A 12641-nucleotide genomic window follows, 5' to 3' on the forward strand; every position below is an offset into this window, starting at 1 on the left:
TAGTGAAGTTGGTTGGAGGCAGGCAGGACATGATGATGTTTTTGTGTTTTGTATATACGCTGGGTGGCGTTTTATTTGACGAAAAATTGCAATTTTGTAAGGACTGCCTATTCTGAAGCTATTTCTTATCCTCATTTCCCTCATAGCCCTTTTTACTTTATGATAAAAGAGCGCATAATTAATTTTTTTTTAAATGTACCACTAAACCGCAGCGTGAGAGGGACAATTGTTGGAACTTCCCTACCAGGCGCGGATTCAGGGGGTGTACCTGCACCCCTTGAACCCCCCTCCCTTTTCAACCTCACACAAACACTTTAAAGTAAAATATTGTTTGTAAACCTAACTATACCTTAAATGTATAGCCTACATATTGTGTATGTTTTTTGTTGATATGCAGCCCCCAATAACCGGTTCTGTGACCGAGTGGATAAAGGCGGTGGCATTTGAAGCAATGGGGCTTAGCAATCGGGAGGTTCGGGGTTCGATCCCCGGCCGGGTCATAGTAAGGTGGGTTCTTCATCCAAGAGCAATCTACGGTTTTCCCATCTGAAATGACTTTCTAAATTGAAAAGATTCCAAATTAGAGTTAAAATGTTGAATTGGAAGCCACCCGACGTGTAAGTTGTACTCCATAAGCCCTTGCGGGTTTCTCCCACATTTGTGGTCGATTAAGCGTCGTAAAAATAACTGCTGATTATTATTAAATATGCCTACTATACATGCCAGAAGGAATGGTTCCACGTCAAACACCCCCCCCCCCCCCTACCGGCCTACATAACAGTCGGCTTTAACGACGACAGGACCACATCCCCTCAATTTTTAAAACCATGGAACCGCCTACACTAGAATGCATTGACCCATATAAATATCAGTGTCCGAATGCTTCTGTTTCCAACGGTCAAAACTGTTGACGATTGATTACAAGATTGAAATCGTAACCTATGGAGGTGTATGGGATTAAATTGATTGGTAAGTCTGTCCAGTGAATTATCGATTTTCTCGATACCATATAGTGGTATGAAGTGATATCTTAGTTACCTTAGTTTTCTACGAAATCCGTTGCTGCATTTACTTTGAGGTATCAATGGAACCATTAAACCAAAGACATTAATTGTGAGGAAACTGAGGTCGGGGGGGGGGGGTACACAATCAATGCGCGACTCGGCTGATCATATGTGTGCATATAAACATTTTAAACATGCAGTCCGCGTCGCCTTGAAGATCTGTAACTGTCGCTGACACTCCTTGTTTTTATGTTTGTATTAGTCGTAGATAAATTCCCGTCAGATGCATGGATATGACGTTATTGCAAGTGACATATGTTTGTGTCTGTACGCGTAATTATTGTATTTAGGTTAGGTGCAATTACCACAGTGACGTTTTCAATATGTCACGTTTATCTGTAACGAATAGTATTAATATAAAAGGATGAAATACTACATCATCTAAAGAATACATATCTCCTCACGTGAGGTAGGAAATAGGTTAATTGATAATTTTGTTTTGTTTTGTCATGTGCAACTGTCGCAACGTCTTTTACCAAAGAGTACGAGAACGGTTAATAATGAGAATAATGCAATCTATCTCTTTCACTGACGTCATATGTCATTGTTATAAGCTAGAAATCACAACTAAGGAAGAGGAACTAAGGGAGAGGCAAAGAGACCATAAAGTTGATATAGCAGAAGAAACAACGGGGAATGAGACGACGGACACGGACATAGGAGTCCACGGGTGGTTCAATGCTGATTCACGCATGCTGTTTATAATCAGCAAATATATAGTCGTCTATGAATTAAGTAGAGGAAATAATCTCACGTTGTACATGGCACTTTGCAATACCTTTCACAGAGATGTTGTTCTATTGGTATACGTATCAATACACTCCAAAAACGGGGAGTCGGGGAAACATTGTACTAGGAGGCGCTGTAAGTAGGTGAGGTGAGATTCCTCCAAAGTATGTGCTCCTATATCATTCTTTGATTTCATTCCGTGTAGCTGCATCCATTTGAACTTACAAAACTATTAATAACATCAATTCTTTTCTTTCTTCAGGGAGTCTTCCACATTGTTAAGCTTTTAAGCTTCATGGAAGACTTCCCTCCACTTTGTACTTTTGTGGCAAAACAAATAAATCAATCAATCAATTGAAATATGACGTCAGTGTTACGCAATCTTATGGTTATAATTGGTAAGTATATATTCTACTGTAAGTTAACAAATCATACAACAGAGGAAATATATTAGAATTGAAAGACGATTTTTAAGACCATCTGGGAACCTCTTCTACGAAAGACAGCTTCACCTATTCCACTGATAAACATCGATGTTATTGATTCGTTAATGCCTCATCACAGGCTAAGACTATCCTGATTCCTGGTTGTCTGTTGTATGCCGAATGGTATTCTACACCTTCGTGGTAGTTTCTGCCCCTTTTCGGTCCCCGCCTAATGCTTGAACCTTACAACAGTTTTAAAATGCAACTTTATACTAGGTTTACATACACTTGTATTGATTTTACTTGAAGAACGACTACTTTAGGTCACTATAAGTGTAAGTGTGTAACGTCCGTTACGATATACTGTGTCTGAAAGAATACGAATAAGATGGGGTCCTCGCGGTACGTACCAGTCCGAATCCATATCAGGACTGACCCGAGCGAGTTCGCGTCAAGTGAACACGTTGCGTAACAATGAAATACATTTAATACAACATAGAGGAATGCAGTGGCCAGGCAAGCTATACAAATAATGCGGTCAGGTGATAGAAAAACCATGTTTGTAGATGCTACGTCCTGTTTATATTCCAAACAGGTCATTTAAAGTTACAGTTTTTAATCTCAAACTTTTCGACTATTGACTTTTTTTTGGCAATGTTTGCAAATAGATTGACTGATGAATTGGATGATTTGATGAATTATTTACTACACTGATTCATCGCACTTTATAGTAATTCCATATGTACTGGCAAAAGACAAAATGATAATTTACTATATCAGCAATAAATTTACTATGAATAGCATATTTAGAAGTAATTTAAAGTTAAAGGAGATCAACTCGCCCCTGGCATCTTTAGCTATTACGATCGATAAGTTTTGCAAAACAACTGCACCAAACAGCTAAGAAAGTTCTTGCTTCGTATGGCAGATGCCCTTCATTAAAGTCGTTTATATGTGAGATGCCATTTTGCAAATCTGTGTGGTGCCGTATATAAGTGTCACGTACATTTTGACACCCTTTACTTTATCTATATTTTTCTTTTCTGGTTCCATTTTAAATGTTATCAGTCTTTACGCTGAAAGCCCTACCATATTAAAGAGCTTAACATTTTCAGATTAGCGTAAAATAAAGTAAGAACTGTAATAAAAATAAAATAAAACATAAGTAAAGTGAAGCACATGTTGTTCAAATATGTCATGTTTAGATCAAATATTCAGCCTTGTGTTTGAAGAAACATTAACCAGAATCATGATCTACAAGCTAGAATTGAATCATGATGAGAGGAAAGAAGGCATATATACTAGAGGAAAATTCTTAATATGCCAAAAGGATCGGAAAGTAAAAATGATATTTATCATGTTTTTGAAAAGAAAGATGAGATTCCGAAAAAAAAGTTAGTAAACACGACAATACAACAAATCTTATCTTGTTTACATGTTTTAAAGATGAGATTAATATAGCATCTCGACAAGCTTGTCAGGATATGCTCTTAGTATAACTCGACAACAAGATACATGAAAGTATTTTCAACGAAATTGTGCAATTTGTTGTACCGTATCGTGTTACTGTAGCCCTGTGACGTTATTTAAGTCTCTGAAGTCCCTTAATTAATTCGCCACGGTATAGGGTTAAGTTGAGGATATGTGACATTGTCGACAAGTTCTGACCAGGGGAGCCAGGCCTGTTCTAACTATGAAAAGTGTTGCTATATAGTTATATTCTTGTGCAGTCAACCTTTTTTTTTATATGACGGGAATCTTGCAGAGCGCCACTATTTAAAGAAACCGACATTTTATGAACATAAACAACGAAGCAATTAGTTTGCTTTTCCTATGGTAATAATTGATAAACTATATACTAGTGAAGTTGGTTGGAGGCAGGCAGGACATGATGATGTTTTTGTGTTTTGTATATACGCTGGGTGGCGTTTTATTTGACGAAAAATTGCAATTTTGTAAGGACTGCCTATTCTGAAGCTATTTCTTATCCTCATTTCCCTCATAGCCCTTTTTACTTTATGATAAAAGAGCGCATAATTATTTTTTTTTTAAATGTACCACTAAACCGCAGCGTGAGAGGGACAATTGTTGGAACTTCCCTACCAGGCGCGGATTCAGGGGGTGTACCTGCACCCCTTGAACCCCCCTCCCTTTTCAACCTCACACAAACACTTTAAAGTAAAATATTGTTTGTAAACCTAACTATACCTTAAATGTATAGCCTACATATTGTGTATGTTTTTTGTTGATATGCAGCCCCCAATAACCGGTTCTGTGACCGAGTGGATAAAGGCGGTGGCATTTGAAGCAATGGGGCTTAGCAATCGGGAGGTTCGGGGTTCGATCCCCGGCCGGGTCATAGTAAGGTGGGTTCTTCATCCAAGAGCAATCTACGGTTTTCCCATCTGAAATGACTTTCTAAATTGAAAAGATTCCAAATTAGAGTTAAAATGTTGAATTGGAAGCCACCCGACGTGTAAGTTGTACTCCATAAGCCCTTGCGGGTTTCTCCCACATTTGTGGTCGATTAAGCGTCGTAAAAATAACTGCTGATTATTATTAAATATGCCTACTATACATGCCAGAAGGAATGGTTCCACGTCAAACACCCCCCCCCCCCTACCGGCCTACATAACAGTCGGCTTTAACGACGACAGGACCACATCCCCTCAATTTTTAAAACCATGGAACCGCCTACACTAGAATGCATTGACCCATATAAATATCAGTGTCCGAATGCTTCTGTTTCCAACGGTCAAAACTGTTGACGATTGATTACAAGATTGAAATCGTAACCTATGGAGGTGTATGGGATTAAATTGATTGGTAAGTCTGTCCAGTGAATTATCGATTTTCTCGATACCATATAGTGGTATGAAGTGATATCTTAGTTACCTTAGTTTTCTACGAAATCCGTTGCTGCATTTACTTTGAGGTATCAATGGAACCATTAAACCAAAGACATTAATTGTGAGGAAACTGAGGTCGGGGGGGGGGGTACACAATCAATGCGCGACTCGGCTGATCATATGTGTGCATATAAACATTTTAAACATGCAGTCCGCGTCGCCTTGAAGATCTGTAACTGTCGCTGACACTCCTTGTTTTTATGTTTGTATTAGTCGTAGATAAATTCCCGTCAGATGCATGGATATGACGTTATTGCAAGTGACATATGTTTGTGTCTGTACGCGTAATTATTGTATTTAGGTTAGGTGCAATTACCACAGTGACGTTTTCAATATGTCACGTTTATCTGTAACGAATAGTATTAATATAAAAGGATGAAATACTACATCATCTATAGAATACATATCTCCTCACGTGAGGTAGGAAATAGGTTAATTGATAATTTTGTTTTGTTTTGTCATGTGCAACTGTCGCAACGTCTTTTACCAAAGAGTACGAGAACGGTTAATAATGAGAATAATGCAATCTATCTCTTTCACTGACGTCATATGTCATTGTTATAAGCTAGAAATCACAACTAAGGAAGAGGAACTAAGGGAGAGGCAAAGAGACCATAAAGTTGATATAGCAGAAGAAACAACGGGGAATAAGACGACGGACACGAACATATGAGCCATGCTGTTTATAATCAGCAAATATATAGTCGTCTATGAATTAAGTAGAGGAAATAATCTCACGTTGTACATGGCACTTTGCAATACCTTTCACAGAGATGTTGTTCTATTGGTATACGTATCAATACACTCCAAAAACGGGGAGTCGGGGAAACATTGTACTAGGAGGCGCTGTAAGTAGGTGAGGTGAGATTCCTCCAAAGTATGTGCTCCTATATCATTCTTTGATTTCATTCCGTGTAGCTGCATCCATTTGAACTTACAAAACTATTAATAACATCAATTCTTTTCTTTCTTCAGGGAGTCTTCCACATTGTTAAGCTTTTAAGCTTCATGGAAGACTTCCCTCCACTTTGTACTTTTGTGGCAAAACAAATAAATCAATCAATCAATTGAAATATGACGTCAGTGTTACGCAATCTTATGGTTATAATTGGTAAGTATATATTCTACTGTAAGTTAACAAATCATACAACAGAGGAAATATATTAGAATTGAAAGACGATTTTTAAGACCATCTGGGAACCTCTTCTACGAAAGACAGCTTCACCTATTCCACTGATAAACATCGATGTTATTGATTCGTTAATGCCTCATCACAGGCTAAGACTATCCTGATTCCTGGTTGTCTGTTGTATGCCGAATGGTATTCTACACCTTCGTGGTAGTTTCTGCCCCTTTTCGGTCCCCGCCTAATGCTTGAACCTTACAACAGTTTTAAAATGCAACTTTATACTAGGTTTACATACACTTGTATTGATTTTACTTGAAGAACGACTACTTTAGGTCACTATAAGTGTAAGTGTGTAACGTCCGTTACGATATACTGTGTCTGAAAGAATACGAATAAGATGGGGTCCTCGCGGTACGTACCAGTCCGAATCCATATCAGGACTGACCCGAGCGAGTTCGCGTCAAGTGAACACGTTGCGTAACAATGAAATACATTTAATACAACATAGAGGAATGCAGTGGCCAGGCAAGCTATACAAATAATGCGGTCAGGTGATAGAAAAACCATGTTTGTAGATGCTACGTCCTGTTTATATTCCAAACAGGTCATTTAAAGTTACAGTTTTTAATCTCAAACTTTTCGACTATTGACTTTTTTTTGGCAATGTTTGCAAATAGATTGACTGATGAATTGGATGATTTGATGAATTATTTACTACACTGATTCATCGCACTTTATAGTAATTCCATATGTACTGGCAAAAGACAAAATGATAATTTACTATATCAGCAAATTTAATTACTGCAGCAAAATAATGAATCAATAGATCACCGAAATTCCCCGAAAAAGTAAGTAGAAAGATTGAATGTAAAAGTTATCATCAATCGTAACAAAATACTGTATTTAATAATGTTCTAGCTGAATGGCTCATACACTATGTAGTTTGTGTCACAACCTCCAATTGATCATGTATATAAACTTGCTAAATTAAAAAAAGCAAAAAGAAAAAAAACTGGAGAGTATCAGGGGAGTGATTTAGAAGTCATATATTTGAATAATGTTAACCTTGTTAAGATCCAATTAATGATCAAGTCAATGATCCACTGTTTCTTCAAATTTTTCCGAAGACAGTAATTCAACATTTTTAGAAATTAGTAACATAATCACGTTAAATACTATATATAGAACATATCATGTCTCAGTGGTGGAAGCTGTTCAATTATAACGCCCAGTCTTCAAATGAATCACTGCGGGGTCTGTTAGTCGGTATATATTCTAACTGGCAAATTATTTATACATTCTATGGATCCAGCAAACTAAATAGACGACAACGTTGTTGCGACTGGCAGTTTTGATATTTTCGAGCTATTAATCGTTTTAAAGATGTTCAGAAATATCATTGTGTTTCACATAATGCATGTATGCTAAATCTTTGGTTTTCATTTGCAAACAAGTTTATCACTCATGTAGCGGTTAATACTTTGGTGAATTAATTGCAACGTGATAGACAATACTTGGGGGTGGGATGGGGGAGGGTTCAAGTGCGGGGGGGGGGGGTTGCGATCGGTCATGTTAGGTAATTTTACAATATGCCTAATTCCCACACTTGAAACCATGGTAACGGGTTACTTTTGTGAATATATTTGAACAGTTTATTCCTGATTTCCATCCTGTAAATTGTTGTAGGAATAGTCCAACTAAAAACTATGAACTTGATATATTGCAAGGAAAGTCAGGATTTCAATTTAGGGGTAGTGCGGATGAATTTATTGACCAGTCATCGAGAACGCCAAGTTGCGCTATCTGCGTGGGGTCCAGGGGCCCACCATAGGGCTATATGATATGGTGGACTTTAGAGGCTTCAGAGCTACAAATTTGTATCCAATCGGCTGAGATATTAGCTATGTAAATTATATTAAAATGTTCAAAATAATGCATATGATATGCCAATATTGATTCGTTGGGTAGATTTGATAAAAGTAGGTAATAACTGACTCAAAATAGAACCTAAGTCTATATATGGCCTAGTCAAAACCGTGGCACTGTGTCAGTAGCCAGTAGGCCTATATAATACAAAACAAACAATACGATGGTGTCACAGTGTGATACTATAGTTTGATGGTTTAAATATACCGCTGTGCCTATGAAATCTATTTTAATCATAAATGTGAATGAGATATTCCAATTTTCACAACTCTGAAACTTTGTGTGAGAACTCTCTACGTTGTTCTCAAAATTCTCCCCACTCATTGCCCCCTTTCTTTTTCCCCCTCTTTTTTCTCTCATATTTTTGAGGGGGAGGGGCTACCCTCCCCATCGCCCCCTTGCTTTGAAAAGTCACTATATACTTTTAGCTGATAACCATGTGTGCTCTGTTCTCATACTGTTTACAGTACATAAATGTACCGTTCACACTTTGAGTACAAAAGCCTATATGTATTTTCTTTATAATTGGATAATTAATTTTTTTCAGTAAAATTTTTTATTTTCCGAATCAAATTTAGAAATTGGATAAACATTCAGATATCTGAAATTCTCTGGTATTTCGAGATATCTGAAATTTATTTTAAGATATCTGCCATTACTTGTAGATATCTTAAATAAATTGGAGATATCTGTAATTTAATTTGAGACATCTGAAATTATTTCGAGATATCTGAAATTCCTCATTAAATGTGAAAACGGCTTTCCATACGGACGGACGATGTAACGATGGTATTAAATTATAAACATACACATGATATAACAAACATGGTAGCAGGTTTATCTCTTTCATGGGTAACGTGTGCGGCAAAGAGAGGGGAATGGGGGCTGGTAGCGATGACAGAAGCAAAATAATAGGCTCATGTTTAACTTGAGACGCAATTGGCTGGTATTAATTTGAGAATCCCCATCCCACGGATTAATTTCAACGGCGAATTGGTTTCACTGAACCTTTAAATGCATTTTGTAATTCAATCGTCCAATATATTTATTGGCCCACCAATATCACTTGGGGGAGGGGGCGGGGGGGGAGGGCAAGTGGAGGGAAAGACATTTGACATTCATTTTATGTGGTCTTGTTGGTTCTGATGTTTTTTTTTAGTCGTAAAATGGTAAGTCAAACACTCTCTCTCTCTCTGAAGTACGAAAGAGTACAAAAATTGTATGCAGTTCACATGTTATTGATTTTTCGTTGTATACTGGTTATTACAGTTGTGTGCGCTCGTCCTTGGTGACAGAATGTATCAGACGACAGTAAGTTTGACCCTCTTTGTGAAATATCGACTGGTCCGCAATAAACAGGAGCATAAGTTTCTCTAGAAAGCTTTCTATTTTCAAAAAATTGTTGTTTTTCTTGTACATTCCAATTTTTAAAAATAATTTAAAGCGGGATATTAGTAATATTCGAAACAAATTGAACTTATAAGGGAAATCGATTTGTCCAGTAAAGGTAACATGTCTAGAAAGGGGTCGGATTTTGACATGCTTTCGTCTGGCTGGGCATGTGGAGTGGAGCTCCAACGACCAAACGTAAACAAAATAGTAAATACCTGTTAACATGACTTGAGACCAAGACGAAAAAGAAAATCGAAATAAACCGAGAAACCGTTATTGCCGCACTTCCACCTTGGATATGGTAAAGTAGAAGTATTCAATGTATTTAGTTATCATAAGCCGTAGTTTTGTTAGTGTTGACCTGGTTTCCGAATCCATGGTTTGATCAAGTGCGAGATGCAACAGTAAGTAGTGTGCAGATGTATGAGCCTAAATTCGGCATAGGTTAGGCCATACATTATATTATTATTAGTACCGTAGGCTACTGTAAGTTAGTACTTGAAAGTTGTGGGCAGAGCTAGGATACCGTTCGTAAGGCAGGCCTAGGCACATCCCCTACTGACAGTCACGTTACCCATAATTTGGTTAAGTTATTGTTGGCTTAGCAGTACTTTGAGAACAGTGCAGTTGCTTCAGTAGTAAAGTATTGGACAAAAATTGATTAGCCTAGGCTTTGCAACTAATTTTAGGAATAGGCAGCCAAGCTGCTGCCACTTGAAAAATATCTCTCTCACTGCTACTGCTAGCCTAGGCTGACTCAGTAAATAGCAGTTACATAATACTTGCTGTGAAGCAGGGAAAGAGTAGCCTCCATTTAGGGCTGAGTCGGGTAGCAAGAAATTGGAACCGTGTACTCGTTATCATCACCTGGTCGGGTAACCGAAACTCTTGACTGAATATTGAAAGAAAATAGCTGTACTAGCGAAACACAATGTATAATGTACAAAAATGGCAGATCACTATGGCACTTTACATTACACCTACAAAATGTAGTATTCAATCGATACTCCTGTTGTTATGAACAACTGAATTTTATGTTTTGATGTATAAAAATAATAATGCAAATGCACATGGAATAAAGAAAAACCTTGCAAAAAAATACTTCCCACTGTTTCTTTACTATGATCCAGGGTTCGCATTAGCCGCGGGATCGTGCGATTTCAGCAATTTGATTTCACATAATGCATGTCAAAAGTTGCCAAGACGGGACTTCCCGTTAATAAATTTCAGCTCTCAACTTGAATTAAACAGGCATTACAGATGTGACTGTGTAGTGATTAATCACTAAACGATCGCATTTGGAATAAAGGTTTAGTAAAAAGCCACTTGCGATTATTTTCATTTTGTTTTCCCTTTTATATTCCATCTAAACATCCTGTAAATTTCCTTGCCAGTCTTTCCTGCTATGAAATAAATGAATGAAAATAATAATTTTGAGAATTTCAATATATACGCATGTTCTAACGTATACATACAGTGGCTACAACTATGAGAGGCGAGCACTAGCTATGGACTACCAGAACTAGCTGCTTGATGACAACAAAGACACATGCACTTGATAAACTATGTTTGCCTAAAATCACCACATGTGTTAATTTTTGCATGAAGATACTTGATGTATGTTATGCTGGGATGTATTAATCTGTGTTGCAATAATGCCCATTGTTGGAGATTGTTGGCAGAAGTGGATTAAAATGAATTCATAAACTGTATATAGGGGGAGGGAGAGCTGTGGAGATTAAGGGGAAAGTGTCAGTGCAACACTGATAGGGTAGAAACATTTTGGAAAATCTCATGAAATTGCCTCTGGTCCATAATCTCTTGTAAACATGGCGTGAATTTTGCATCTTGTTCATATTTTGACAGTCCTGATTTTAAACTGAAGTTTTGCAGTTGGTTCCAAATGCAGACCTACAGTACTCTTTCCTTTCTGTTAATGTTACTTGTTACTTGTATGATATTTTTAATTTGTTACTTAATAGTCAACAGATATTTTTGGAATTGTGGATTATTTGATTGACCTGTGGTCTGGTGCCTGTTGTCTGGAAATTTATACTTTTAATAATTTTCAACACTCATTTCACATTTTGTACCAAGTTTCATTAATTACAAAACATAAATTTATGGACTGGCATATATATTCTAAGTAATGTAGAAGAGGCCATTTCTGTATGTTTTTATTTAGGAAGGTGGATATATAGACAGGCCCGTAGCCAGGAATTTGCCAAGGGAGGGGCGAACCTGTTGGCAAACTATCAGAGCCGTAGATTCTGCATTGAAAACTATCTAAGCGTAGCGCCACCATGAGGTGGTGCTACGCGTACAAGAAAATTTTGGCTGAAAATGCCTCCCAGATCGCTGGAAATGGCACTTCCCAGGCCTTGTTAGTTGCATCTTAGCTTGAAATTACTAGCGATATCATAAAAACATACAAAAAAATATGCTCAAGGGGGGCGGCTGCCCCCTTCGCCCCCCCTTGGCTACGCGTCTGTATATAGTAAACCGGATATTTCATTCCTGTGACAGCTATCAGTTTCAATTGTGATATTATAACACGTTTTATCAGCAATCATGCTCAAGTGCATCTTGCATCTCATAATTATGTTTGCTCTCCATTAATGTGTGCTATACTGTACATGTATGTATGATCCTACATGCAGATTTCTTAATTAGGAGCTTGCAAAAGTCAACCCCTGTTTGGAGAATCTCATTCAGATAGGGAGATTTCCATCTGGTTCTTAGTATGTATACTTTTCTATCACCTATCATGTAAAATCTTGATCACGCAGAGTTGACAGTGGTGTATCATGAATCTGGATTGGGTAGCATAACGTTAAATTTGGTAGAACTTTGGTTTCTTAAAAAAAAAATTGTTTCTTTCGATTTGTCCTGGAAGAAACTGAAGAAAGCTGACATTCATTTACTGTTTTTAAATAAAATTGACATACAAATATAATGCAGTTTTGCAGTATATGGGGCTGGCTTTGCCTAGAAATTAAGAAGCAGAAAGCTTGGACAGACTTTGCAATGTTCCACTTCGTTGCTTCTCTCCGCTTTGCATGTGACA

The 12641-nt window shown here is 37.4% G+C and overlaps 1 protein-coding gene across 4 annotated transcripts in view; it reads left to right on the forward strand.

Moving 5' to 3' along the window:
* Nucleotides 1-9509: 9509 nt before the first annotated feature.
* The window catches only part of LOC139974565 (uncharacterized), a 135385-nt gene continuing 132253 nt past the window's right edge, over nt 9510-12641 (forward strand). For 3 of the 4 annotated variants that reach the window (XM_071981794.1, XM_071981795.1, XM_071981797.1), the window contains exon 1: nt 9511-9875. The gene's annotated coding sequence lies outside the window, so the exon portion shown is untranslated. Of the gene's footprint in view, nt 9876-12641 lie in introns of all 4 variants that reach the window. The other variant, XM_071981798.1, reaches the window with a different exon arrangement.

The sequence above is a fragment of the Apostichopus japonicus genome, chromosome 9 (genome assembly GCF_037975245.1).
Source record: "Apostichopus japonicus isolate 1M-3 chromosome 9, ASM3797524v1, whole genome shotgun sequence".
Classification (NCBI taxonomy): domain Eukaryota; kingdom Metazoa; phylum Echinodermata; class Holothuroidea; order Aspidochirotida; family Stichopodidae; genus Apostichopus; species Apostichopus japonicus.